The following is a 24,754-nucleotide window of genomic DNA, read 5'->3' on the forward strand; positions in this document are numbered from 1 at the left end:
TTTTGTCTCAGAATCTCTAAAAGCCGAGCTAGATCTCTCCTCAGAGGGAAAAAACAGCTGTAGCATGTCAAATATCAGCCCTACCATTTGGCTATGACAATTTTGTAAACGGTTCATTAACAAAACGTCTCCGACCGCAGTTTTACAAGTTGGCCCCTGATAAATTTTTTGTTGGAGGAGATGTTCCAGATGAAGATGAGGGGGTCTTGTCTCTGATGGTCTCGCCAGAGGAGCTGGAGATTTAGACTGAAATGAAGTGCACTGGAAACACTCAGAGTGCTATTATGTTTCGGCGTGTTGATGCAATTATCATCTGAACGCCTGGCAGCATCAGAGGAATCTAATTTAATTAATTTGAATGGATGAGTAACCACAAAATTCCTGTTGTAAAAATGTGTGTAGAGATGAATGCTAGAAATCATAAAGTGGAGGACTAAAGTAAAATCATGATTTAAAAAACGAACCCATTTTTTTTTTTTTTTTATGAAAAGCAACATGATTAACATGTTAAAATCATACCAAATAAGAGTAGTTGATGCATAGTGTGTCCAATGGCCATTTTGTTTTTAAATCAACATCTAAATAATTGCAAAAATGTATTTGAATGTAAAATAAAATCTTAGGTCCTGTTGTGTTACAAATGAATTTAAATGCACAAATATGCCAAATAATCTCTCAATTATGATGAAGTTATAAAAGCTGCATGCATATTGATTTGAAATGAAAACAATTCATGTCAGTTACTCAAAATGTTGAAGATTAAATAAACTGACAGAAACTTATCACTGCATCTCTTTAACTTGCTAGTTATTACATATCATAATCCTGGTAACATTTGAATAGTCTCTCATGTACTTACTGCAAAAACAAAAAACAAACAACAACAACACGCATTGTTGGACAAATGCCCAACTTGCTCTGGATTCTTTAAGGAAAATAACACACTACAATTTCCTATTTCTCACTTTAGGCCTTAGGTTTCACCACTCACTCCAGTGGACTGGTCTGTATGATCTTCTTCCCCAGGATTTATGCTTCCTGCACTGGGACATGGTTTTTGAGAAGCCCTTGGCTCTCTTAAATCTCCTGCCTTTTCAAGTGCTCTCAGCCTTCATAAAACAAACCCTGTTGATCTAGCCAAAGGGGTTCAAGAGAGCAAAAAATGGAAACAGTGCCATCCAGTGATGTTTCTGGGCATTCCTCAAGTGCATTACTCTGACCAAAGTCCTGATCTCCAGGAAGCCCAAGCAGAAACTGATATTTTCTCGTGAGTTGTTTTGGCAAAAGCCTGTAAGCTGTCACGTGTTCTTTGTGCTGACTAAAGACAGAGATCTGTCTCGGTGAAGCGGTGGGCAAAATACATCAGAATGAATAATGGTAAGGCCCTGCATGCATGTTTGTGTTGAGTGTACAAGTGGTGATTTTGAGTAGCTGGTGAGTTACACCAGGAAAACCAGAGCTAAACTTATTCATCATAATCTAATTTGTGGCTTTGTGGAGGAAAATAAGCAGATGGCTTCAGTCTTGTACATTTTGACAAAAAGCATCTGCAGGTAAAACGTTCAATTGTGATGAAAATGTTTGGTGTTAACTATGTACTGTAACTATGATTGGCCTACTTCTAACTGGTTAACAGTGGTGGAAAGAATACTGATTTTTTTTTTTTTTTTTTTTTACTTAAGTACTGCTACTGAAAAATAATTCACTTGAGTACAAGTAGAAGTACTGAGAAATATTATGACTCAAGTAAATAAGAAGTTTGCCGAAAAATTAAAAGTAATTATGTTACAAGTTACTTTATGAAAATTATATTATATATAGTTGTGGCAGGGCGGAGGGCGGGGCGTGATTCTACACACCCGGCCCCTATTCAGGCTGATTAGCCTGAGAGGGATAAAGGCCAACTGGAGACGGCAGTGCTACAGAGAGAGTGAGTTATGGACAGCTGTCCGACACCTGTGTGTGTTTGTGCTTTTGTTAATCATTAAATATTATTTATATTGTTAAGCCGGTTCTCACTTCCTCCTTTCCATTGATGTGTTACACTGGTGCCGAAACCCGGGAAGGAGGAGGGATGCGCTGTAGTAGAGTCCTCGCCACTACCATCCACCCCAACAGAGCAGCCGCGGCCATCCGCTGGGGGACGGAGGAGCCCAGCCACCTGAAAGCGGAGGAACGGCTGCCGACCGTGAGGGGAGGAGGGGCTCCTCACCGACCACCTGTAGCGGTCAGGGCCGCTGCCAGGGGCGGAGGAGACCCCTACCAGCCGCTGAAACGCGGCGGGGTCTGAGACCGCTGACCGCGAGTGGGGAGGGGCTCCTGGCCGACCACCTGGAGTGGTAGAACTGCTGCCAGGGGCGGGGGAGATCCCTTCTGTCCACCGAAAACGTGGCGGGGCGGTGAGTATTTTGGCTATTAAGTTAACATACTGTACAAAACTAATATAATGCAATATCATAGAGAAAATGTATCCTCCAGATATGGAATGAGATTATTAAGCAAACTGTTATCAACTCCTACATGCCAACTGAATAAAATAAGGCAACAATAAAAATGTTACACAGTGTTTAGTGAGAGATATGATTGATTCAAACATTAAAAGTTGTTGTTCTCTATATGTATTACTGTATTACAGTTGTAATAATAAAGTCTTAATTAACATTATGGTTATTTCATATACTGAGATATTATTATCAAGTAAATTGTAGCATTTGGTTACATTATGTTTTGTGATTTCTCATACCTTCTTTATATAACATCCACACCATGCACACTTTTGGCCTCTAGCTGGTGAGGCTTTTCAGACAGATAAACAGCAGCACAGGGCAGGGAAGTACAGTACAGCACCGTGAGTGAGAGTGTAAGGGCAGTTTATTTTGAACAAGAGGGGCGAACGGTTAAGTAATTTAACGCAGTAGTAAAATACCGAACTGATGCGGATTGATAGAAGCAGAGAGTCTGTCTGTGCGCGCGATGGTGTGAGGAACCAGATGGCAGGAAAAAAAAAGATGTTCAGTGAAAAGTCAAAAGAAGATCACAATGTATGTAATTGTAACTATATCAGATATTATTAATAAAATATGGGAACCCATTGCATGGGCATTTTTTACCTCCTTATTTTGAATTTTGGTGGGATTTTTGCCCTGAGTCCCCGTTAATTTCTGACACTATTGGCATTGTATCTTTCTAAGGTATTTAAAAGTTTAAGACATATAGTAGCAAGTAAACAAGATATCCCCACAGATAACGTATGTCAAACTACATTGTGTTAATGTTTGACAAAGTTAAAACATTGCCTACCTTAAAAACAAGTGAAGTTTGATCAGTGATTAAATGTGTTCAGACGGTTCCCTCGTACCTGAATGAACGGCTCCTTTCCAGAATAAAATTAAATATGCAGAAAATCACAGTATTACAGTTCTTGTATAGTGACAGGGCAGAAAGTCTTAGAGAAGCTAAAGAAGAGAGGACACCGGTGGCAGTTTATGCAAGCTGCTGTGCTTATGATGCTGTGCCCTGCGGGCTTCCGTCGTGCCACGCACAGTGCGTTTTAGTTTATAAACAGATTTAGCGCTTATGACTTTCTTCCTCACAAAAATTCAGAAATATGATGTATTTTTTTGTACTTTGTAATTGTGGTGAAATATAACTGTAGCGAAGTTGAATACTTCATTTTTAATCAACTCAAGTACTATTATTTATTTATACTTAAAGTAGAAAAATTTACTCAAGTACTGTAACAAGAGTAACTGTATTTCATTACCTCTGCTGGTTAACTTCTACTGGCCACAATGTAATGCAACTTCTAAGCTTATATGCCACATATGATAAAAGTTATTCAGAAGCATGTGGGTGGAAAAAGTTTTGCATCCAAGCGATTTCGTCAGACAGCAGGGTTTCCCCATTATTTAAACCTTGTTATATCATGGAGTTGTTTCCTCTATGTGAACTAAAAAAAATTGAAGTTAAAGACCTGATTTACTTTGTGAATACACATTTCTGGTCTTACTGTGCGCAATATATCTGAGGATGTCATTTCAAAATAATCTTTCATCAAAATGTAATCATTTGCTCCGGCTCTGAAACGACTTTCTTTTTCCGGTTGATGTCACCTATTTCTCTTATTTTTCAACATTACGTGGCTTCATTATGGTATGTAATGCCCACTTTTCACAATCCAATCAATTCTCAAAGGATAAAATCATCAAAAAAGTCCCACTTTACATTGTTTCAATCAGAAATACACCAGATTTCATGTTGACTTTACAATATTAGAACAGCATTTAGTTACTGTTAGGTTTGCTCAAGAAAATGTGCATTTAATTGATTTTTGGTTCTTTGTACTACACACTATATTCAAAATAGCATGCAGTATAAAACGTACACTGTGTAGTTGCCAGTAAGCAGTGCGATCAAATTTGCATTTAATTAAACATATATGAAAGCTAATTATATAAATAAACGAGAGATTGGTCTGCTAAAGAAACATCAGAGGGACATTTTGTCCAATCCTCCACCCCCATTCCCATTTTAAATCTATTGATCTGTGAAACGCAGGACTCCAGGGAGGAGATTCACTTAATATTATACAACTTATAATGAGATGAATAATGATTATACCATTTGGTAATTAAACGTCTTACAAACCATTTAACTCACTGTACGTCAAAAAGGGCCACCAGAGGTCGAAGCGATTGTTTTTCCTTTTCAGTTGCCGTGTGAATCAAGGGAGAAAATGGGAGGGGGGGGGAAACATGCTATGTGACACAACGGTGAAAACACATTGATGGTCGTGAGCAGCTATGCTGCTAATCCTCTCTGCTGTCAAGGCAATGAAAGGAAACAATTTGAGGAGGGAAAAAAGCTAGACAAACACCTCTTAAATTATATATTTAGAAAGCTCATTAGTTGGCATATGCATAGTTTTATAAGAGAGAGAAAAAGTTGTGTCGCTAACTCTGAGAAAAAGCATGTGTGTTTAGTGGGATAGGCAAATTAAGGTTCAGTCATAATTTACTCACCCTCATGTTGTTCTAAACTGTTATGACTTTCTTTTCTCTGTGCAACACAAAAGGAGATGTTATACAGAATGTTAGCCTCAGTCACCATTCACTTTTATTGCATTGTGGTGAGCAGGGCGGAGACGAGCGGCATCTGGGCAGAGCGAGGGGAGGCGGAAGTATTTAAGGAGAAGAGACAGCGGCAGACGGGAGAGAGATGTACGAAGCTTGTCTGCGTGTCTCAGTGCTTTTATGATTTGACGCAGCTGGCTGAAAAGCAGTGCGTGTTTTTGTTTCTTTATACACTGAAAAGTGTTGTTAAATGTCTATGTGTTTGTCAAGCCGGTCCCAGCTTCCTCCTTCCCAGGCTTCGGCGCCAGTGTAACAATTAAAGATGGAAAAGGAGGAAGCTGGGACCGGCTTGACAAACACATAGACATTTCATAACACTTCGCCCTGCTAACAACATGCATCTTTTTGCGATACAAAAGAAGTGAACCTCTGCGTTCCGCAGAAGAAACAAAAAGTAAAATGTGTTGGAACAACAAGACGGTGACTAAATTATGACAATTTTTTGTTTTGAGTGAACTGTACCTTTAAGTGTGTAGACTACATGTTGAAAGCTGAAGGGTGTGTGTATGTGTGTTTGTGAGAGTTCTTAGCGTAAATATCATGCCTCTGTGTATTAGGTATTGGTCACAGATCAACACACAGGAGCACAAGATACATGCTAAAAGTCAATTTGTGTCAGCAATTCCATCATTATGCCTACTTAAAGGTAATAATTACGTTGGTGCCGTCAGTTTGTTGTTGTAGCAGGAAAGGCAATTCTGTTAACATACAGTGTGTGTGTGTGTGCGTGTGTGTGTGTGTGCGCGCGCATGCAGGGTCCAAAACTAACACTTGCCAAGCACCAAATACACGCAAAATTGGCACTGGCAAGTAAACTAAATGGAGTTACTCATCAGTTGGAATGAAACTATTTTAAGAAATGCAGCACTGAATGACTAGATTGTACAAAAAAATTGTCTAGGTCATGGTCAGAAATTAAGGGGGGCTTCAGAGCAAAAATGCCCCCGTAATTCAAAATGTGGGGTCAAAAAAATACCCTCGTTATGAATTGTTCTGTATTCTTTTTCTTTTTTCTTTTTAATATCTTATTTTGTTCTTACTATTCTATTATAGTCCTAGGTATACATATTATGGCATAAAATATGAATTGATGTTGATTTAATTTCTAGGGTAAGAGGTAATAATTTCTCAGATTGACAAAACATTTTTTATTGTCCCTTAATGTAAAAGTTAAAGCAATATTCCGGTATCAATACAAGTTAAGCTCAATCGTCAGCATTTGTGGCATAATGTGGGCCAATTTTTGGAGGGTTTAAAGGCAAAACATTTGAAGCTTATGATTTTACAAATCAATTCTTCTATCAAAACTCATGTATTGTTTGAGCTGTAAAGTTGTTTAAGCCATAAATTTAGTCATTTTAGGGTTTGTTGACATTACATCGTCATGGCAACGAAGTTGTAAAGTTGACTAGACAGAAAAGGTTAGCAAGCGATTTTTGTGGCTATACTTTTGAAATAGTATTTTAACGTTTACGAATTGGCCCCATTCACTTCCATTGTAAGTGCCTCACTGTAACTTAGAGTTTAGCTTTTTTAAAGAAAAGGAGGGGTAAGTCAATATATTTTTGAGGTATTCAATATTATGCCACAAATGATTTCAACTGAGCTTAACCTGTTTTGAACCCGGAATATTCCTCAAATTTTTCAGACATTGGTCCGAGTGATGCGAGCGCTTAAAATCAAAGACATACAAGTCATCAACATAAAAAAAAAATCATCAGTGACTATCACGACTTATTTCTTCTTTTACCTCAGTGAAATGTGTATCAATGTAAAATGGACAGTTTCCACTCTAAATTCTAATTGGATGAGCAAATTTGGTGTCTTTTATTATAGTGCTGTTGCTACTATTTAAAATAAAAACAATATGCCACTTGAGGGCATGACTTATAGTGATTTTACCATGATTTTTACAGTTATGGAATTTTAGGTGCTCCATTGTGCCCAAGAACACCTCATAACCATGTTAAAACCACTGTAACGCACAGCCTCTCATAGTTTATTTTTTTTATTTTAGATCCTGTGTGCATGTGTGAGTGCATTAGTGCAATGAATACCAAGAACACACACATACACACTCAAAACCACCATTATGTTCTTTGGTCGCAGACAAAGCATGAAGTATTATGAGAGATACATTGAGGTACTTGAGATTTTACTGAACGGCCACTTGTAAACATTGTTGTGAGGAAAGCTGTGCGTATTTAAATCCTCAAAATACTTTGAGCTGGCCAGGAAAGAGGCTGAAAATCCCAACAATGGCTTCCAGGAGGGCAGTACCATCATCAAATCCGAAAGTCTGCAAGGATGAGCATGTGGGAGATTACAGAACTCCCCCTCCTCCATTTACATTATGTAAAAACTCTTTCTTTCTTCCATTCTTTCATTCTCTCTTCCTTTCTTCCCCTCCAACTATTCACTAAATAAATGAGGAAACTATCAAAGCGCCTGGATGTTTGATAAAAGAGTGAATTCAGAAGGACTACTGCACGGAGTGGCAGCATTCAGAGGCAGCCGACTGAGGAAGGGCTGGCAGAATATTTATAACGGAGGACAATGCTAATGTATTAGGGCGACACCTATACCTCCTTTAAGCCAAAGGGAATCACATTCTAACGTTTCTTTATCATCCAGAAGAGAATGCTGGGCTGGGAGGTGGTTGTATAGAAATTTGGACGAATGTAATTGTATAGAGAACGTGGATGATTTTTCACAAGGTTGAATGGGTACAAGGAGCTTATTGAATGTGACCTGTTTTGTTCGTTTTCAGTGTTTAAACCTGCTACTGTTCTTTCAGATGAAGATTGTTCAATGGTGTCAGCGTCACAGACAAGACCAAGAACAAATATTCCTGTGGTGTCTGCTAATAGTTTACTGCAATCCATCAAGTCTGTCAATACGTTTACATGCACTTTGAAAGTTCGATTTCAGTTGGACTAAAAAAATAATTCATCTTTTTAAAATGTTATGTAAATGCTTTAGTCCGATTGAAGTCTAAAGCATGTAAATTAAGGTTTTTGCAAAGTCAGATTAAAAGACTCACTGTAAATAATGTGCAGGGTTTGGAAGGTTACTTTTAAAATGTAATCTGTTACAAATACGGATTACTTCGTAAAAATGCAATCACTTGATCCAATTACCACCAGTTTTTAGTCATAGTTTTAGTCTTTTGACGAAAATGTCCTTTAAAATTAGTCAATATTTCGTCATCTCATATTCATTAGTTTTTGTCAGTTTTAGTCTGACGAAAATGACATATTTTAGTCAACGAAATAAAATCTTTTAGTTGACGACGATGTGCAAAATGGACAAAAAAGTGTCAAACTGTAACAGACCGAACTTTAATCAAATATTCAAACATTTAGGGAAACAATTTATAAATATTTTCTCATTTAAAAATGTATCAAACATATAACTGTACATAGCCTACTGTCCTTGTTGTGAAAAAAAAACAGAGCTCCTGAAATAATAATGAATAGACTGACATTTGAGTTACTTTTGAGAAGTTAGCCTACTGTACTCTGAAGTCTTCATGCTTTAGAGATGCATTAATTTTCCGTGAACGGATATTACATTGCGTGTAGCATTTTTTTTGTGTGTGTGTGTTTTTGGATTTTCTCCCCTTTTCTCCCCAATTTGGAATGCCCAATTCCCAATGCGCTCTAGGTCCTCGTGGTGGCGTAGTGACTCGCCTCAATCCGGGTGGCGGAGGACGAATCTCAGTTGCCTCTGCGTTTGAGATCGTCAATCCGTGCATCTTATCACGTGGCTTGTTGAACGTGTTACCGCGGAGACCTAGTGCGTGAAGGCTCACGCTATTCTCCACGGCATCCCCGCACCCCACCGAGAGCGAGAACCTTATTATAGCGACTACGAGGAGGATAACCCAATGTGACTCTACCCACCCTAGCAACCATGCCAATTGGTTTCTTAGGAAGCCTGACTGGTGTCACTCAGCACACCCTGGTCTTACCTTCAAATTTCACCAAATTATACACTATATTGCCAAAAGTATTCGCTCACCTGCCTTTAGACGCATATGAACTTAAGTGACATCCCATTCTTAATCCATAGGGTTTAATATGATGTCGGCCCACCCTTTGCAGCTATAACAGATTCAACTATTATGGGAAGGCTTTCCACAAGGTTTAGGAGTGTGTTTATGGGAATTTTTGACCATTCTTCCAGAAGCGCATTTGTGAGGTCAGACACTGATGTTGGACGAGAAGGCCTGGCTCACAGTCTTCGCTCAAATTTATCCCAAAGGTGCTCTATCGGGTTGAGGTCAGGACTCTGTGCAGGCCAGTCAAGTTCTTCCACACCAAACTCACTCATCCATGTCTTTATGGACCTTGCTTTGTGCACTGGTGCGCAGTCATGTTGGAACAGGAAGGGGCCATCCCCAAACTGTTCCCACAAAGTTGGGAGCATGGAATTGTCCAAAATCTCTTGGTATGCTGAAGCATTCAGAGTTCCTTTCACTGGAACTAAGAGGCCAAGCCCAGCTCCTGAAAAACAACCCCACACCATAATCCCTCCTCCACCAAACTTCACAGTTGGCACAATGCAGTCAGACAAGTACCGTTCTCCTGGCAACCACCAAACCCAGACTCGTCCATCAGATTGCCAGATGGAGAAGCGTGATTCGTCACTCCAGAGAACGCGTCTCCACTGCTCTAGAGTCCAGTGGCGGCATGCTTTACACCACTGCATCCGACGCTTTGCATTGCACTTGGTGATGTATGGCTTGGATGCAGCTGCTCGGCCATGGAAACCTATTCCATGAAGCTCTCTACGCACTGTTCTTGAGCTAATCTGAAGGCCACATGAATTTTGGAGGTCTGTAGCGATTGACTCTGCAGAAAGTTGGCGACCTCTGCGCACTATGCGCCTCAGCATCCGCTGACCCCGCTCTGTCATTTTACGTGGCCTACCACTTCGTGGCTGAGTGGCTGTCATTCCCAATTGCTTCCACTTTGTTATAATACCACTGACAGTTGACTGTGGAATATTTAGTAGCGAGGAAATTTCACGACTGGACTTGTTGCACAGGTGGCATCCTATCACAGTACCACGCTGGAATTCACTGAGCTCCTGAGAGCGGCCCATTCTTTCACAAATGTTTGTAGAAGCAGTCTGCATGCCTAGGTGCTTCATTTTATACACCTGTGGCCATGGAAGTGATTGGAACACCTGAATTGAAGTATTTGGATGGGTGAGCGAATACTTTTGGCAATATAGTGTATGTAGTGTCCTTGGAAAATGACATCATCTTCACAGCTGGAAAGCATAAATTGCACTGAACTTTAATGTTGTTTACCTTTCTCCTTTGAAGAGACAAGAATGTCAATATTTCCTCGAAAATAGTACACTTTTGCGATTAATAAATCACGATGAAACAGCCCTTTTAACGGTTTGACCTCGTTTACATCGATAGCACATTGTTGATGCGAGACTATTTGCGTATGTGACAGTGAGTGGCGCCAGATTCATGTGAGTCACGAGAGAAAACCAGAAGAAAGTTCAAGCATGCATCGGATCATACTTATTCCACTCTAAAGCAAGCAGCGGTCTATATAATTTTATGTCAGTAGGATATTTTGCTTTTGATATACACCCAACGGCCACTTTATTAGGTACACCTGTACATCTACATATTCATGCACTTATCTAATCAGCCAATCATGTGGCAGCAGTGTAATGTATAAAATTATGCAGATACGGGTCAGGAGCTTCAGTTAATGTTCATATCAACCATCAGAATGGGGAAAATATTTATCTCAGTGATTTAGACTTTGGCATGATTGCTGGTGCCAGTTTGGTTTGAGTATTTCTGTAACTGCTGATCTCCTGGGATTTACACACACAAAAGTCTCTAGAGTTTACTCAGAATGGTGCAAAAAACATCCAGTGAGCATCAGTTCTGTGGACAGAAACGCCTTGTTGATGAGAGAGGTCAATGGAGAATGGCCAGGCTGCAAAAGCATCTCAGAATGCACAACATGTCGAACCTTGAGGCAGATGGGCTACAACAGCAGAAGACCATGTCGGGTTCCACTTCTATCAGCCAAGAACAGAAAACTGAGGCTTCAGTGGGCCTACCATTTGTGTACCTCAGCAGAAATCCAGATTTGTCAGACCAGGTGATGTTTTTCCAATCATCTACTGTCCAGTTTTGGTGAGCCTGTGCCCACTGCAGCCTCAATTTCCTGTTCTAAGCTGACAGCAGTGGTACCCGGAAGGGTCTTCTGCTGCTGTAGCCCATCCGCCTCAATGTTCGATGTGTTGTACGTTTAGAAATGCTTTTCTACACAGCACTGTTGTAACGTGTTTATTTGGGTTACTGTTACCTTCCTGTCAGCTTGGACCAGTCTGGCCATTCTCCTCTGACCTCTGTCATTAACAAGCCGTTTTCACCCACAGAACTGCTGCTCACTGGATGTTTTTTTGTTTTTTGCACCATTCTCTTTACACTCTAGGGACTGTTGTGCGTGAAAATCCCAGGAGATCAGCAGATACAGAAATACTCAAACCAGCCTGTCTGGCACCAACAATCATGCCACGGTCTAAATCACTGAGATCACATTTTTCCCCATTCTGATGGTTGATGTGAACATAAACTGAATCTCCTGATCAATATTTGCATGATTTTATACACTACACTGCTGCCACACGATTGGCTGATTGGATAATCACATGAATAAACAGGTGTACAGGTGTATCTAATAAAGTGGATGAGTGTAAATTAAAAATTGTAATCCTGCTAGTAATCTCATTTTTTACAAAATGTAACTGTAATCTGATTACGTTGGGTTTTTATGTAACTGTAATGGATAATAGTTACACATTCTTTGTATCCTGATTATTTAATGCCGTTACAAGTATTCAAGTATTTAACTTCCATAATGTCACATATTTACAGCTGAAACTAAATATTTCAATTATTTCAGGAAATAATTAGGCGGGACTTGATTATATCCAGTAAGATTTGATTGGATCATGAAAATTAAGCAATGAACATATACATAAATACAGTTTCAGAGGTGAAATTACTACTTTTTGAGGAAAGATTATGAATCATGGCATGTATTAGGGACATTTATTAAGAAAGTAAATAGGATTTTGATTTCATGTTGTCTTGACAAAAGTATAGTATGGTGTAAAGTCTTCTGTGGAGAGCTGAACAATGTCAAAAACATCTTCCTGCCTTTCACGATAGAACTTGTTCAGTACCATCAATCTGTGAGGTCACTCAAAAAAACTTGAGTAAACAGAACAGTTGGGTTATATAACAAAGTAAACAAAGTAAACAGAAAAGTTGGGTTATATCACCTGACAGGAACGACTGGGCTTTGTGGTATACCTCAAGTATATTTATAAAAGTCATTCCTTAGAAATTGATTAAAATTGAGCCGTTTGCTTTCTCTCAGGCCTCTCAAAAAACATTGGACTTGTGAAATTCCTAGGCCATAAAAACAGCCGTCTGTCTCTCATACTTCTAGAAAACACCTCATCGCAGTCACTCGCCTGGAATACATGAACCAATCAGAGCTACGTCTCTTCAGAGTGTATATGTGTGAGCGCGAGTGTGTTTTCTGGATCATTCTAGTCTATTTCAGTGAATTCTCATAAGGCCACCTATTTTATTTACTTTATCTTCAATAAAATGCTTCAGTGAGCATTAGCAACTTTGAGACACGAGTTTCAATCAGTCCCGTGCAGCACTGTCAGTCTGCATCAAGCGCTGGTATGTGTGTGTGTATGTGTGTGGTGCAACAGAATTCAACAGACAGGCAAGGGAGAGCGAAAGTCGTCTAATAACAGCGAGAGTGAAGACTCTTTCTGAATAAAGCTATGAATGAGAGAAAGAGAGAATTAAGCAATGAAAATAGGTTTGGAGAAAGGCTGATAGGAAGATTTAGAGCAAGGAGGAGAAAACAACTGGAAAAGCAGCAGAATTTGAGAACATAGAAGTAATATCAGTAGTCTGAACAAGTTTATTTAAAAACAAATTTTGGTTACAGTGAGGCACTTACAATGGAAGTGAATGGAGCATTCCATCAACATTCAAATACACAAGAGTATTGCCACATGACATCAAAATGATATGTTTTAACATGATTTTAGTGTCACAAAATAATGCTAGTAAACCCTGTAATCTGATAAACACTGTAACGACAGTAAATTCCTGATTTTCACACTAAAATCATGTTAAAATTAAGGCTGTCGATTTATCGTGTTAATTCAGTGTGATTAATTATATAAAAGATAACGTGTTAAAACAATTAACACAATTAATAATGTCCCCGGACCCTAATTAGGAGTATTTCTTCCATCTGACCAATTCAAGCTTGGAGTACCATCTGTTTTCTCCAGGGGGCAGTATACGAAACTCCAGCTGTATAGGCAACGCACAGCTTATAGAGAGAACAAACCACACTCACAGACAGCACACAAAACAACGGCTGTCTCTCGTTTCGAAGGCCGCGTGCTAGGTAGGACAAACGGAAACGGAACGTAACATGGTTGCTATGACAGCACAGCACTCTTTAACAAGCACGAGTGCTTTGAGTGAGAAGGGAACAAAGTCCCTTTAGAAGGGAATGTACGAGGTAAATTTTAGGAGTGTTATAATGATGTAAAGAGAAAAGAAAATAGATTTTACAGGTGTAGTTTTAGTCTAATACTTTATTTTAATTATATATGAATATAATTTATACATATTATATACTCTGCACCCATCTACTGAGGTACTTCAACTTGGGATTTAACATTCCTTGCATTTGAACATCGTATTTACGGGCAAATTGGCGTCAATTTTTTAGACATTTCCGTTGAAGCAAAGAATTGTGGGTTGTGAGTGCCCACGAAGGATACACCTCATGCATCCTCCGAATTCCCGTGAAAGAAGGTCGCATTCGAAGGCTGCATTCGAAGTGTCCTACTCGCTTTCTGAAACGAGACAACCTCGATCACGTATGTGGCCGACAAATGCGACCTCCGGAGGACGCAGCCTTCCAAACGAGACACGGCCAATATGAGGACGCAAACTGAATGTTTATTACGAGACTCAACCGAGACCCTCCAAAAGCATCCGTCTGACACAGGTGTACATTGATGTGTCCTTAAACAAGCCCTTATAATAAATCTTGGATTGATTGATGAATTCAATTGCGAAATATAGATTGCCGTGAACTGTAGGACAATGACTGGCTTATGTTCATGAATATGGAAAAAAACAACAATATATTGCATTCTAGAGCCACTTTTTGTATTGTCTTTTTGGTAACACTTTGCAATAAGGTTCCATTTGTTAACATTAGTTAATGCATTAGGTATCATGATCAATTAACAATATATTGTTTACAGCATTATTAATCTTTGTCTCATGTTAGTTCATAGTGTAGACTAATGTTAACAAACAACTATTTTAAACGATTACAAAAATGTATTAGTATAATGTTTAAATTAAAATGCTGTAAAAGTATTGTTCTTGTAAACTAATGTTGACAAATGGAACCTTATAAGTGTTAAGTGTTACCGTCTTTTTTAATGCTTTACTCGTGTGCCACAATAATGTAATACATTTTAATTATCTGTATTTTTATTTTTTATAATATATATATTATTTATAATTATTTAAATACACCTATTTATAATGACATAATCATTACATATTGAATTGTTATACTGTTATTTGAGGGGCTTTCTTAGCAGATATTTATATATGCGATTAACTGTGATTAATTCGATTAATTAATTAATCACACCATGTCATTAGTTCGATTAAAAATTTTCATTGCTTGACAGCCCCAGTTTAAATGTACAATGTTTACATTGTTTACTTTAAGTTCTACTGACAGCATCTGTGGCATAATTACCCAAGAGATTTATTTCAACTTCTCTTTTTTTTTTATTAAAAAAGCAAATATCCTGTGTTCACTAACACACTTTCAAAGAAAGTAAATGGAGTCGTGCATTTCAAGTGTTTTAAAGCAGAAATGTGAAGCTTGTATTTTTGTTAAAGTACTTTATTGAATTCTTTCTTAAAAAAAAAAAAAAAAAAAAAACTGTTGCATCTAAATTGGCATTTTTAAAGTGGGACTACTCTTCTAGGAAGACAAACAGGAGTTATTTGTCACTGATGTATTTCCTGCATTTTAATTGCTCTGTATTTAAAAAGTCAGTCTCTTATTCTTGCACATATAATGTGAAACTGTACTGGTTTTTCTTCCATATTTATTTTAATTGTCAGTGTCTAACTGTAACCATGATTTTACTTTTTTTTTATTTTCTACACTAAGGGACGAGTTGAAACTATTTTCTGTGGTAAATCAACATTATGCTGCTGATAGAGCTTAACTTATATTAAACCTGGAACATTTATTTAAAGACGTCCAACCTGTGAACATCTGATGTCCAAACTTTTTATCTAACAGGATTTGAAGACTGCAGCTAGAGACATAAAAGAGAAAATCTAAGAAAAGAGAGAAGGAGACAGACAGGAAATGAAAATGAAAGCGAGAGATTGTTAAAAGTCTTCACAGGTGAGGCGGGCTGAGGGACACCCTGTCTGTTTGGTCTCTGAGAGAAGAATGGCATGTTTATGCAGACGAAATATCTCTCACATGACTCCCTCTGGCTTCCGCAGTCAACATCAGTCTACAAGCCTCAGAATCAGGTAGTGTGACCACAGAATTGGCTCAGAGGCACGACTTTCATGAGGGGTGTTACAAAAGTGAATCATATACTATGCAGAGAAATCAGAGACCCCTTTCCAAACACTCCGACAAACAGACACCAGCCTATGTGCAAATCTTTACTACAAGAACACAAGTGACAACATTCCAGGCTTAGATGGGCATGTGACCCAAAACGGAGTAGCTTTCGTCCCAACAACGAACAGTTTCACATCTATCAAACCAGGTAACCGTAACATAGTTTGATTGTACAGGCTTGCGGTTTATGGCGGGGAAGCCAAATTCAAGTACCTCTCTTTCCGCAAGATCATTTTTCAAGCCACTATCAAATTATTGTGAGGAACAAAGTGGTTGGCTTGTATCTTTTGTAGTAAAGCTTTTTCTGTGAATAAGGCTTGACAAAGCGTTCAAATGGATAAAGTATTTCAAAACAGCACTATCAAAGGATCGCGGGAGAGATTTCTGTTAACATATAACATTTCTTTATTCCAAAAAACTAAAAAAAAAAAAAAACAACAACAAAAAAACCCATAATATTAGTTGTTTATATAAAATATCAAACACTTCAATTTAAGAAATGCATTGAAATCTTGGAATTCTTGAGAGAAGAATCACGTCATAAAACACAAAAAATAAGAGACTAAGCTAATTTAATCTAATTTACATTTAAATGAATCCTTTTTGTGGCCAATTATTCACATAATCTAGGAGTCTTACAACTCCACAGGAGGCCAAAATCCTTCAGACTCAACTTGGTTCAAAGCCTCTAAATAAATTGGTTCCAAGAAACCAATGGCAGCTAATAGCACATTTCATGCTTAGTAATCCAAGTTCAGTCTGTTGGCATTTGAAACTCAATTGGAGTTGATTTGACAATTGTCCGAACATAAGTTTCTAATCTGACTCTGATTGTTTAATACACACTCTTAACTTCAAAATTGGCAAAAATTGGCAAGTGCAGTTATGCAGTGTTGTTTCTCACATATTCAATCTGCGCCCATTCACTCCTAATTCACCCGTGTCTATTCTAGACCGCGATCCATTTCATGACCTCAAGGTTCCCCGCAGGTTCAGCTCATTGGAAAAATACACTCCAGGCGACACGTAGGGGACAAGACGTGTGAGACCAATGCATTGGACATGATTACCTGCAAGCAAAGCGTCTACCTAATTCCCTCCACCTGGAACGACAGGGTAAAACCTGTGTCAGGCCACTCTGATGTCATGCCTGAAAAAGTGTCTCGTTTCACAATCATTCCACTTGGAAAAATTCCAACACTCGGGATTCTGTGCACAAGGCCTCTCCACAGGAACCCATGTTAGAACCCACACCACAAATGTGATAACATCTGACACACACAAAAAAAAAGGAGTATACTACAAACTAGAAATCGTCTGACATTTTGTTTGTTTGTTTTTTGTTTGAGTGATCAATACCAATACAGATTATTTTAATATTTAAGTGACTAATCACAGAAAATTACTGTTTTATTTCTGCTTTTTGGCAGCTATAAATGAAAAATCATTGGACTACAAAAATAAAAACATGCATGAGTGTATTATGTATTATTTTATTATTTATTATTACTATTTATTTAATTTTTTACTTATTTTACTATATTTTCTCATTTATTTTATATTTTATAAAAATATATTTTAAATGTATTATGAATTTATGCAGACTTTTGCCATCTAAAATATCGCAAATGTATTTTGGTATTTTGTTTATAATAAGTTTTATTATATTTTATCATTTTGTTTTATTATTGTATTTATTATTATTATCATCATCATTTATTTTATTTTATTATATTTTATTTTTGTGTTTATTATTATTTCTTTTTTATTTATAATTATTTTATTTTTATTCTATTTTATTTTATATTTTACAAACAATTATTTTATTATCATTATTTTATTATTAATTTATGCAAACTCCTATAGTGATCTAAATGGTCACAAATATATTTCCATCTTTGTTTTATCATGTTTCTCTGGCTATAACATAAAGTTGAGTAATATATGCAATCAATACATTAAATAAGCAAGTTACTTTACCTGTGAACACTGTTGTTTTCTGTTGATTGCACAGTGGCGTAATGGGCTTTTTGGGTGCTATTCTTTAGAATAACTGACAACCAAGTAGGAAAGCGTTAATATTGGCAAAAAAATATTGGTCAAATCAATTATCAGTCTATCTATCCTACATACTCTGAGCTTTGCAACTCAAACTTACATGCAATGGGCTGGTTTGGAGGATAATGCTGGGTAGGTATTAAAAGAATATAGACAAGTGAGCTGGGTAGAAGTCGCAGTGAAGGACAATGTCTCTCGGCCAATTCAGACTACTGATTAGCATAGCACTCCTACTGGATCAATAACCTCATTGACTCGGTCTGTCTCTTCTATCAGGAATGATGGCAGCACACAGCAGTCTCTCCTTTGTAACTCTATTCTTACGACAACTGCCCATTCTCCACAAACTCTCGCTCTATTTTTCATGCCAGCCTCTATTTGTTTCCTTCTGTCTCTCGGTCTTTGATGGTGTGAGTAAATAAAGCTGTCTGAAGTTATCTGAACGCTACTGAGAAAAATTAGGGTGTATCTTTTTGTTTTATCTGGTTCTAAATGCTGCTAAATCACTGACCAGAAAGCCAACTAGAAGAGACTGAGTAAATAAAGCTGTCAGTTAGTTATCTGTTAGTTATCTAGATGTTACCGAGAAGAATTAGCAAGTTTTATCTGGCCTGAAAGCCAAAGTAAAAGGCTTGGAAGTAATTGAGGGAACGTGCCACCAATGCTGCCAACTTGATTTCCAGAATTTACTTTACAAACCTCTTATTATCACATTTAAAGAAAGATGTCTGAGAGAAGGAGCCACTCAAGTACCAATTTGCACACAGCACAGCCTTTATGAGCCCTTTCCCAAACCTAGCTTAACAGGAATATGGAAACTTGGTCAGAAGCCCCCCAAAAATATCATCCTTCTTTCTAAAATGGAGACAAAACAATGAACCGAAGAGTGAGAGAAACACCAGAAACATGAAGTGAACCTTTGATGGCCTTCATTTTTTTCCTTATAAAAAGTCTTAAGTTTAAAATATTCAATGTGGCTGAGAAATGGCAGGATTGACCAGTGACCTGATCCCAGGAGCTGCTCTGGTTCTGGGGTTAATGGGGGATAAAGATTAGGAGGAATCGGGCTTTGCTTCATCTCTGTCCCCAACCACCTTCCTTTTCCAATCCCAAATCAGCAACACAATGAGAACTGCCAATGAAGATGAACCCCGGTTCCTTTGATATCCTTCCATCCTCTCCGCTCCGAGTGTCCAGAGCATAGCTCCACGGAGGTTAGTCTCCACTCCGGGGAGTGGAAGAGCTCTCTCTGAGCCATTTTAGATGGAAATGACAGCCACTAGAACAAGAAATACATTTCCAAAGCGAAGGCCGTCCATCCGAAGAGTGAGCAATGCCATCCCTCGTCTTTAAACTCGGTTGAGATATGCTTAATTGCTGTAGATTTTGCATTGGCAGTGTAAAGTTGTGGGGCAATTATACATTTTTTACGCTCTGATCAGAGGACTTCTGTTCCAGAACAGATATGCTTTAAGAGTTAATCTTTGAAGATTTAAGTGGATATTCGTCAAATTAAAAACTAATATTCAAATCTCTTTAAGGTGGGGAGAGAGGAGCTGGGTTTTTGCTTAGTCTTGTGAGGCAGCGACTTCTGGGGATTTCAGCCCCTGCTTGAAGCCAAGCCACCCAACCTCTGTGCAAATGCAAACTTTAATCAGCCTTCAACCTCAAAGGCAAAGTAATGGGCTGGAATACCCCCTCAGATGGATGCTTCTCAACAGAGTTGAGCGCAAGCATTTGCTGGACTCTGCTCGGTTTTATCAGTCCCACAGCAAAATGTGGGCTGTTATTGCTTGCACTATGAGAAACTCATATGAAAAAAAATTTAAGCAAGAGCTTGGACTGAAATTGAAGCCAATTTTAAAAGCTATGCTTTGTCTCCCTACACCTTTTGACCAATGAATTTCCATACTATTTCCAGTTGATTACTGGATAAGGACTTCTAAAAATCTTTTTATAAAGACTGCACTGACAAAGAGCAATTTCTAGCTGAAATATTTTAGAATGGAGCATTACTTAAAAAATACTGACTATAGAAATTTCTATGACTTTTTAAAATTTCAATAATTTAAAATTCACTGATATTTCCAGGTTTCTATAACTATAGAACTGGCAACACAGTGAGACTGGTTTCTCCCAAGGTTATTTTTCTCCATTAACCAAAATCTTATGGAGTTTTGTGTTCCTTGCCACAGTCGCATTCGGCTTGTTCACTGGGTTTCTAAATACAATTATTATTTAATTACTTATTTATAAACACAATTCACAACCGTATTTTATCAAACTACACAATGATGACTCTAAGACATTAAGATATTACAGACTCGTTTTCTGTAATGCATGATTTTCTGTAAAGCTGCTTTGAAACGATGGGTGTTGTGAAAGGTGCTAAACAAATAAAAATGACTTGACTGTTCCCAATAAGTCTACTCAATAAATAACATACTGTACATCCTGAAACAAGAAATATTTTTCAATTATGATTTAAAGCTAACGATTAAAGGGATAGCTCACCAAAAATGTAAATTCTGTCATCATTTGTGCACCTTCCCGTTCAAAAAATATATATGTAAACAACTTAACTATGGAGGCTGCAGCAATTTTTGGTCCATAGCACCTGTGGCATCATATTGATAACTACAAAAGTTAATTTTGACTTGCCCCTACCTTTTCTTAAAAAAAATAAATAAATAAATAAAAAAGAGCAAAAATCTGCTTTACAGTGAGGCACTTACAATGGAAGTGAATGGGGCCAATCCGTAAACGTTAAAATACTCATTGTTTCAAAAGTATAGTCACGACACATGCATGTTAACATGATTTTAGTGTGATAAAATCACTTTCAAACCTTTTCAGTGTAAAGTTATAGCCAATATTACAACTTCATTGCTATAACGATGTAATGTCAAGAAACCCTAAATCCCTAAAATGACTGTATAAATTACAATTTAAACAAATTTACGGCTCAAATAATACATACGTTTTAACCAGGGTTGCTGCAGAGTTTTTAAAATCAAATTTAAGAAATTTTAAGACCTTTTTCAAGACCTGAACAAATAAAATTAATACTGTATCTCCATCCCAAAACAAACCCACACAAATCTCAAAATAAATCATGTACAGTATTGGTCAACAATATTAGCACCCTTGGTAAATATGAGCAAAGAAGGCTGTGAAAAATATGTCTTTGAATGATCAAAAGGATAAACAACATTCAAAATATTCACAAAACTACAACCTTTAATTGAAGTAAAGTAATTGAAAGTTGGGAAAAGTCTCATAAGTAAATAACTATTTTTTCCCCAAAACACGTTTGCCACAATTATTGGCACCCCTAGAAATTCCTATGAGTAAAATATATCCCCATTCATATTTTAAATGTTTTAGTACACCTGGGCGACAAGGAACATGAAATTGTTCAGCCATGACTTCCTGTTTCACAGGGGTATATATATGAGGTAACGCACAGGCCAAATTCTCTTAGTCATCCATCACAATGGGTAAGGCCAAAGAATAATGTTATGATGAGAAGGTTGTTGAGCTTCAGAAAATGTGAGGTGGCTATAAGACAATAGCTAAAGCATTGAAAATACCCATTCCACCATCATGGCAATTATTAAGAAGTGCCAATCAACTGGAGATGTTACGAATTGGCCTGAAATAGGACGTGTGTCTATATTGTCTCCACATATGGTGAGGAGGATGGTTCGAGTGGCCAAAAATTCTCCAAGGATCACAGCTGGAGACTTACAGGAATTAGTTTGGTCTTGGGGTCAGAAAGTCTCTAAAACTACAATCAGACATCACCTACATCACAACAAGCTGTTTGGGAAGGTTTCAAGAAAAAAAGCCTCTGCCCTCATCCAACAACAAACTCAAGCATCTTCAGTTTGCCAGACACTACTGGAACTTCAAATGGGACTGGGTTCTATGGTCAGATAAAACAAAAGCAGAGCTTTTTGGCAGTAAACACCAGAGATGAGTTAGGTGCACACAGAGAGGTAGCCATATGGAAAAGTACCTCATGCCCACGGTTAAATATGGTGGTGGATCTTATATGTTGTGGGGCTGTTTTTATGCCAGAGGTCCTGGCCATCTTATTCAGTTACATGGCATCATGGACTCTATCAAATACCAACTGATAAAAAAAATCAAAACCTGACTGCCTCTCCCAGAAAGCTTAAAATGGGCTGTGGTTGGATCTTCCAGCAGGACAATGATCCAAAACAAACATCAACACAAAAAAATCAACACAACAAAATGGTTCACTGACCACAAAATCAAGGTTCTGCCATGGCCATCCCAGTCCCCTGGCCTGAACCCCATAGAAAACCTGTGGGGTGAACTGAAGCGGAGAGACCGCCAGCGTGGACCCTCGGAATTTGAAGGATCTGGAGAGATTCTGTATGGAGGAATGGTCTCAGAACACTTGCCATGTGTTCTCCAACCTCATTAGGCATTATAGGAGAAGATTCTGCTATCTTGGCAATGGGAGGTTGTACAAAGTATTGAATACAAGGGTGCCAATAATTGTCACACATATACTTGACAAAAATATATATATATTTTTTGTTGATAAAACTTGTGTTGTGTTTGGAATTGTTTGATATCTATTAGAGGATAGATTTTTGTGAATATTTTGAATGAAAGACCAAAAGTATAAACAATAAGGATATATTTTTCACAGCCTTCTTTTCTCATATTTACCAAGGGTGCCAATATTTTTGGCCACAACTGTATCACAGACTCTTTTTTTAAACAGGCAGGGGCACACATTCAACATGGCCTTAACATTTCTTATCAGTAAAACAGGGTAGGATATATGCAAGTTTAAAATACTCAAGACATATTTTCCAAATATACATCACATTAAAATATACCACTCATTTACCCTTCGAGACTGTAGACCCCCGTCTGGCAATGCCTATATCACTAATGACAGTGTCCACAACCTCCATCACATAATCAGTAGTCACATTCTCACAGACCGTCAGATTCCTTATGCACATTTTGCACTTACTTGGTGACAAACCATCAAGAAGGCTTTAATGAAGGGCCAGAGGGTGCACAGTGTCATACAACACGCTCTAAACATTTGCTTGCTGCATTTTATACCACCATACATTTCTTTAGAGTTAAACAGCATTTAATGTAAAACCCCATAACCACTCTTACTCTTATTCAGAGACTTCAAGAATAGAAGTAGACCCTTGCCTATCATGATCCATCAAGAATTAAAGAAGTCCCCGGACCTGTCGTTATTAACGCTCCTCTCAGGATGTGGTTGATGGAATATATAATGAAAGTGATTTCTGAGAGGACATTATGGTCGAGACAGACAGACCAAACATGCAAATTAGCACTTTAAAGATTGCTTTTACTCACCGTTTTCGCCTTGGTTTTCAGAGTACTCTATGAACAATGGCCATACCAGGTCTCATTCTGCCCAACACACAAGACAGAATGGGAAAGCAATGTAAAAATTTTTAGATGTGTCCTCGAGACTTGCAATTGTTTGCATATTACCAATTTGAATGCTACCTTTTTACTTGCTGGTAACAAGAAAGCAAAAAATGGCAGTGTAAGAGAGTTTCTACAATATTGGTGTCATGTGAAGAGCTTTTCTCCCAGCTAAAATAATTACGACAAAGTCTGTCACACATCATCAGTAGAACAGGTCAATCAAATAACTGGATGTGGGCTCGTTTTACGTCAACATGTCTTAGTGTGTGCGTCTGTGGCAAACGCACCATCATTCCCTCTCGTTTTTTTCTCTTTTTCAAAGACTGCACTGCCAAAAAGATGAAAGTGTTGACAGAAGTACAAGAGAAGCTGTGTTTTCCGATCTTACCCTGAGGGGAATCTTTCAGTTGATGTCCGTGTTTGTTTGGGATTGCGAGTCCGGGAGAATCTGTGGGTGAAAAAAAAAAAAAAAAATGCCATATTTAAAAAAGTCATTTTCAAAAAAGGTTTTCATTAGCTTTACCGATTTCTATTGTTAATTCTTCAAGAATGTGAATTCGAAGTAATTAACTTTTTAGTTCCACTATGTGTACCTTGATCTGGGTTTCAGACTGACATACATCACATTATGAATAATAATGCGTGTCAAAAATGAGGGAAAAATGTTTTGCCCTCGAAACAGCTTGCCATGCCTGCCAGGTTAAAACTAACCGAGCATAAATCAAACTTTCTGTCTAGGCTTCTGCCATTTTTTTTTGCTGACACTCACAGATGTGTTAGACTAAATGAGTGTGTGCTGTGAAGTTCACCTCATTTCTAAAAAACTGCAAGTTGTAACATATTTCTTCTTTTTTTAAGAGTACAGTTCACTTGTGAAGCTACAGTATGGCAGAGAAGGAAAGAACGAACACACACACACACACACACACACACAAACCAAGTGGCTTTGGATTCTCTCTCGCTGATTTCCAAAGACCCCTGTAGGCAACTAACATCTTCTGAATCCTGAGGAATGCGCTCCCTGAACTGTATGGAAAAAAGTGTGTGTGTGTGTGTGTGTGTGTGTGTGCTGGGTGTGGGTGCTTGTGATAGGTTTTCTGCAAACAAAACCTGCCAAAGTTGTTTTACGAACTTCTGCTTAGATGGAGGATTTGATGAAAATAGCACGAACTGTCTATTAGCACAAGTATTAAGATACACATCTTCCCAGATCAATTACATGTGCTTTTTACACAAACGTATACAGTTCTCATAATTCTGAAAGTACATTCGGTTTAGAAGCACAAACAGTGTGTTAGTTGCGGTATATTTAAGCTTACGTGC

The 24,754-nt window shown here is 37.9% G+C and overlaps 1 protein-coding gene across 1 annotated transcript in view; it reads right to left on the reverse strand.

Moving 5' to 3' along the window:
- LOC127435063 (forkhead box protein P2-like) overlaps window positions 1-23,378 on the reverse strand; it is a 128,254-nt gene extending 104,876 nt beyond the window's left edge. The window contains exon 1 of the mRNA XM_051688213.1: window positions 23,354-23,378. The gene's annotated coding sequence lies outside the window, so the exon portion shown is untranslated. The remainder of the gene's footprint in view (window positions 1-23,353) is intronic.
- Window positions 23,379-24,754: the final 1,376 nt, after the last annotated feature.

This window comes from Myxocyprinus asiaticus, chromosome 45 (assembly GCF_019703515.2).
Source record: "Myxocyprinus asiaticus isolate MX2 ecotype Aquarium Trade chromosome 45, UBuf_Myxa_2, whole genome shotgun sequence".
Classification (NCBI taxonomy): Eukaryota; Metazoa; Chordata; class Actinopteri; order Cypriniformes; family Catostomidae; genus Myxocyprinus; species Myxocyprinus asiaticus.